The following is a 6,584-nucleotide window of genomic DNA, read 5'->3' on the forward strand; positions in this document are numbered from 1 at the left end:
ATCTTGCCAAATCAATTGTTGACCAAAAACGCGTCACACCGACAGACTATTCATGGTAAACGTTAACGAATTGACAGCTAACATTCCTAACACGAACCGCGAACCATCTCATTCTTGAAATAGTATATAAATTCGTTTATAACTCAATTAAATCATACCACATCATCCTCTCACCAGCGCGAATCAAAACCCTAATCTAACTTCAGTATACAAGTTCGTTAAGATCAGATTTGATATCGAGTTGGAGCCGTGAAACCCTATTCACCATTCACCCTCTATACATCATCATTTCGGTAATTAAACTTTGATTTATACTCGTTATTAATCAACAAACTAAAACACTAACTCAATTTGAATCAACTATAAACGAATTAAACAAACCCATAATTAGGGTTCATATTGATTTTGGGGTTCTTTGGCATATCTGTGTGTGTATATATATATCAGAGGCTGTGCTTTTAACAAGTTGTAGCACCAGCCCAATGGCTGGTGCATGCTTGTCTAAACTCTTAGAACCGGCCAGGCGCGGGTTCGAGCCGCCCTGGACACGGTTTTTGATTTTTATCTGTTAAAACTCTTTAAAACAATTTTCTTTTATAATAATTTATGTTTACAACATTTAATAAACGAAATTTGTTAAACCGAACCTCTAGCCTTGTTGTTTTCTCGTTGAACTTTAATTTTTCTTCGTAAATCTTTGTATGTGTGTGTATATATATGTATGAATATATATGTATACGATAACAACTCGCTTAATAATCCAAACTTTTGTTCATTATAACTACTCATTTTTCGTCTTAGCTTTTACGACTTCATGTATATATTGTTGTATTAAATATCTATTTTGTTAATGTAAAGAAAGCAAACATAAATAATAATATTAGATCGAATAACAATATATAATAATAATAATAACAACAACAACATTAATAAATATAATAATAACCATTGTAATTAACGAAAATGTAACTATAGTTTAACGTCAAACAAAACCATATCGAATCTCAAAACCCGTCATAAATATTAGTACTTCGCTATGATTATATTTAATCCTTGTTATTAACATCTAGGAATATTTGTCGGTGAAACTCGAGGAGCTTGACCGTTTTCATCCTAGCGTTTTCTTTTATTATCTCGTCCTCGTTTATCCTACTCATTAAAGGTAAGTAAATGCACATCCCCCATTTTACCACTTTTCAATTTTGGGGGCGTTATGCATTCAAAATCAAGTTATTGTTTTCACTACTATTCCCTTATATGCATAATTGTAATTGCTCGATTAGTTGTTATGTGCGAATATGACTATGTGTTTATTTTATGTTGTTTGGTATCTCATCCTCATCCTCATCCACATTAGTATGATCATACGCCGTCGGAGTAAACCGTTATCAATACTATTCGGTTGAAAAGACAACTTTAATTATTGTTATACTAGTTGTAGTGATTTACAATTATCGCATGGAATTGTCTTTTATTATTATATATACTCAAAAACTGTGGTTTACCTGCTCAACTTTATGTTGACAAAAATATATATTTTCACGCATGACGCAGGTAGCTTTATCGGATGAATCAAGTATTGGAAGTTAGATGAGACCTTAGGTTGCTTTGATGATTGGAGAAAACACTTATTTTAAGTTATTTATGTTTTGAATATTTAATTGTAGCGGTATTTCTTTTGAGACAATGATTGTGTTTTTGAACGTTGATATACGAATGAATAATTTAGATACTGACACGTGTATTTTACTTATTGTCTTCTGAGCTATGATACAATCAATGTCGTGCCCCAGCATGTTCCGCCGTAGGTTAGGGTGTGACAGAAACTGGCTACCCAGTCGAACCCGAACTTTTAGGGATCGAACCAGGACAGACAACACGAAAGTTACCACCAAGGCGGTTATCAGCAGCAGGGTTCATACAATCAGAATCGGGTTGGTAGTTCATCAGGTAGTCAGAATCAGGACCAACAGAAAGGGACATCGGGTAATATAGACGAGTCCATGCACTCAAGTTTGATGCGTTACTGAAGATTGTGATTGATGATCAGAAGGACACTTAGAAGCAATTTGAGTTATAGGATAAATCTTCAGAAGCAATGTCAAAGCAGATTGGTCAGCTATCAGAAGACACGGCAAAGTTGCTAAAAAGTTCGGGTCAGCTCCTGAGTGACACCACGGTTAATCCGAACCACTACCACTCGAGCTCGCAGGAGCATGTTAATCAGGTTAGTATTTTTGAGAAATGGGAAAACATATGATAATAAGGTTGGGCTTCCACCACCATTGGTTGAGGGGGTGGTGGAAGAAGTTGATGAAACCGTCATCAGTGATGCTGAATAAGAACCAGTTACTTTAAATGAATCTAATAAAAGTGAAAACAAAACGAACAAACTGGTTCTGAAAGATGTCACCACCGAGTATAAGGACAAGGGGAAGGTCAAAATCGTCCCCTATCCTGATGCTTTGTTGGCGCCATCTAAGGCGAAGATGGTATCCAAACGGGTTCCATAACAAGAAGAGATGTGGGAAACGTTTAAATATGTCAAAATGAATATTCCTCTTCTCTATGCCATCAAACAAATTCCTGTATAAGCAAAGTATCTGAAGGAATTGCGCACACAAAAGTGGAATCATAAGATTCCCAAACAGATTGATTTTACCGATAATGTGAGCGCAATCCTTCCGGGTGCTCTTCCACCTAAGCTACAAGAACCGGGAACACCTATCATACCTATTCAAGTAAGCGATTTTAAAATGACACAGACACTCCTAGATCTTGGAGCTAGAATTAGTATCCTCCTGGGAAGTCTATACGATCAGTATGATTTTGCTCCGCTTCGGGTTACCGCTACCACAGTTGTCCTAGATGATCAAACACTGAAACTTCCCCGAGGGATATTAACAAATGTGATTGTCAAGGTCGAAGATTTTTACTTTCCAGTTGAATTTTTAGTCATTGATTATGTTTCGGGTGAAAGAACCAAACAGCCCACGGTTATCCTCGGTGGATTATTTTTGGCCATCACAAATGCCTACATTAATTGCAGAAGTGGTACAGTGTATATGGCATTTGGTAACCGTAAGTTGAAAATTGATGTTTTCACACATGTAAATAATTCTCTAGTCGATGACGAGTGCTTTATGGCCGATGTTATTAATGAGTGCATTCCATTATACGACTCTGCCATGAACATGGATGGCACAACGGTGACGTGTTTTATGTTTGACTGGTTACAGGTGGAAACTGACAAGCAACTGGAAGAGGAAGAGAGACAGTTGGAGGTTGCAGCTTTGCGAGGGGATCGACCACCATGTTCAGTTCAGGTGGAACCACTACCCGAGAATATTGATATTGGGTTGAAACCGTCACCACAGGAAGCACCAAAGTCGAGCTGAAAGAGCTCCAAAGCATTTAAAATATGCTTTTCTTGGTAAAAATGAAACTTTACCTGTTATCATCACTTCTTAGTTGTCTTTTGAACAAGAAAGTACTTTGATGGAGGTGCTGATTGCAAACAAGGAGGCAATTAGGTGGACTATAACGGATCTGATAGGGATTAGTCCTTTTATTGTCATGCATAAGATCTTAACGATCGGAATGTCAATCGCACATGATGCTCAACAAAGGTTGAACCTGAACATGTGGGAGGTAGTAAAGAAGGAGGTGCCGAAGTGGCTTGATGCTGGGACTATTTTCGCTATTTCCGACAGCATGTGGGTGAACTCGACTCAGACAGTACAAAAGAAAGTGGGCATTCAAGTCGTCAAGGATGACTCAGGTAACGAGGTAGCCACATGGCCGGTAAATGGGTGGCGTATTTGCATTGATTATCGAAAACTTAACGCGACTACATCAAAAGATCACTTTCTGCTTCCGTTTATCGATCAGATTGTTGAATAACTATTAGGTCAAAAGTTTTATTGCTTTTTAGACGGTTATTCCGGTTATAACCATATAGCTATTCATCCAGAAGATCAAAAGAAGACTTCATTTACTTGCCCATATGGCATATTTTGTTGAACAACGAATCCAATCAATACAGATTCATTGTATATTGATTAGATTATAGATCTAGTTATATGATATGCTTTAGGTTAGGTAATTTGATCAACAATGTTAAGTGAAGTGATTGAGAGAGTAATTGGACAACGTAACAATGTAACTTTAATCAATTACTTAAATTAACAAAGGATGAAAAAGCCTTACATAGACGATGGGTTGCCATTCGTTACACATGCTGTAACAAATGGCCTCCATTCGTCATCAATTACATACGCTAACTTATGGTATAGCGAATGACTCATTCGCTATACCCCGTTCGTCAACATTTCATGACGAGTGTATCAATTACAAAGCGACTGAGGTCCATTCGTTAAACATCCTTAACGAATGGACAATTACATATAACGATTAAGGTTCATTCGTTAAACATCTTTAATGAATAAATTATAATTTATAGCGAATGGGCTCATTCGTTAAACATCTCTAACGAATGAGCCTTACATAACGAATGGGTTGATATTTACATAAATACCCTTTAATATTAAAATAATAATAAATTACAAATGATAATTACAAAGACTCGAGACGACAAAACCGTGGACTAACAAACACCCCCTCGTCTTGAGCTCTTTGTCTTTAATTACTTGAACCTCTTCGTTTTCCAATCTCGACAACTATGAATCCCGAATGCATGACACACACGCACGACGCGTTGAAATTGCATAGCTCGGTTTATAATCTTCTTGACGCTCAATAAAAATCTTTTTTTCAAACATCACATCATTGTCGGTCTCAGATAAGTTAACAAGCCACATCGGATCGATAACTCATATAAAGCTAGTATTCAGTCCTTTCCACAACACAATGACCGTCTCTCCAGTCCGATTAACATAGTACCATCGATTGAACGATAGGTGAAGACTATGGAAAAGTCTTTACCGGTACACATTTCATGGTCTTAGGTGGTTTAACTTTAAGTACAAGTTTCTCCAACCCGTACGAGGATCAATTTCATCAATGTACTTAAGGGTTGGGACTTGTGGCTTAAAGAACTTAAATCCATGGTTTACCTCGAAGAGCAGATGTTGGTGAAACCATTCTGCTAATCGATCTCCACCAAGATTTATTGAACGGCCTATTAGCAAGTGTCCGAACATCCCACCTCGACAGTAAGAGAACGTCAGTGATATACTGAAAATACTGAACACCGTTCTCCATCGTTCAGCCCTAATAATAGAGAAATCTGTTCGCGAGTTAGGGCTTGATCAACGAATTATCCTTCTTCGATTTCATCCGCGTTGGCAGTGCTCATCACCACCACCTTCATGAAATCTATAACTAGGATAGTGTTGACTTTGATTGATTCGATAAGTTGAAGGTTTGTCGAGTCCTCGTATATCACTATCGGTCGATCATTGCCTTCACCTCCACCACCACTAGTACCAGCCCTAGAAGATGAGCCATGAGCTTGTTTCGGCTCACTTCCTCAAGTACCCGGAGCATAAAGATCATCATCATCATTCTTAAGTTTCATCAGAACGTCGTCCTTACATGTTAACTAAAGGATGAGATCTTCCTGCTCTTTAATCTTCGCCCCCCTAAGCCGTTACAATCTCACTGCTCTTTTGTTTCCTTCAGACATTTGGAAATGTTTTCCATCAAACGACGTTGGATTAACATCATTTACTCTCGAGCCTGACGATCACCCACCATTTGATTCTCTTATAAGTGAATCAAACTTAAGAGCATGTGCATCTGATGGGTGGGGGTCAAAGTATGGAATGTAGGAGGTACGAGCTGCACAAGACCCTGAGGACGACTGATTCTCATAAAAGAGACGTCCAAAGGTTGTATAGTTACCATCATCGGTGTCGGAGTAGTCACCGTTGTAGCAGCAGCAGGCCTTGGCATATAAGATAGAACAGACTGTGGAATTAAGCCAAGCCTCGGATCGGAAGTGAGCGTGGTCATCAAAGTGAGTACCGGGGTGCTAGTAGTAAGTGACACCGCTGGACTTTGAGAAACAAGCGACATTGACACACGTGGGCCAATATCCACACCAAATCCACGTGTAATACGACGTTTGGGCGGTTGATCTTTCACTAACGCCTTGCCGTTATGCTTTCATTCAGCAGCCTGTGAGCTTGTTGCCTCAACGTCAGCACGTCGTTGATCACCTCCATGGCCACCATCACCACCATCATCTCCACCATCGTCTCCACCACTGTTCCCACCTGGTCCTTCTTCTCGCTCGGAATCCGAGTCGTCGTGGATCCAAAGATCATTAGAAGGACATACGTATGCGGGATTCACCAAGTGACCAATTAAACATTTGGTCCTTGGGATATCCTGCGGTTCCTTGCTTCTATACGTCTCCATTCTCTTTATTGTGTCCACATTCATATGTTCCAAATTCAACACATCTTCTTTCAACGTCCTATCAATCTCCAAATTTGGAATTAAATCCTGAATGATTAGCTGGACAAAGCCTGGACACATTAGAAATTTACTGCGTCGATTCTTGACCAAGCAGTTTTCCTTAAGGTGATAAAAGATAAGCTCAGAAAACTTGAACGATT

This window comes from Bidens hawaiensis, unplaced genomic scaffold, assembly GCF_021521415.1.
Source record: "Bidens hawaiensis isolate Kalapana, Puna unplaced genomic scaffold, B.hawaiensis_p1.1 tig00049922_1, whole genome shotgun sequence".
Taxonomy (NCBI): Eukaryota; Viridiplantae; Streptophyta; class Magnoliopsida; order Asterales; family Asteraceae; genus Bidens; species Bidens hawaiensis.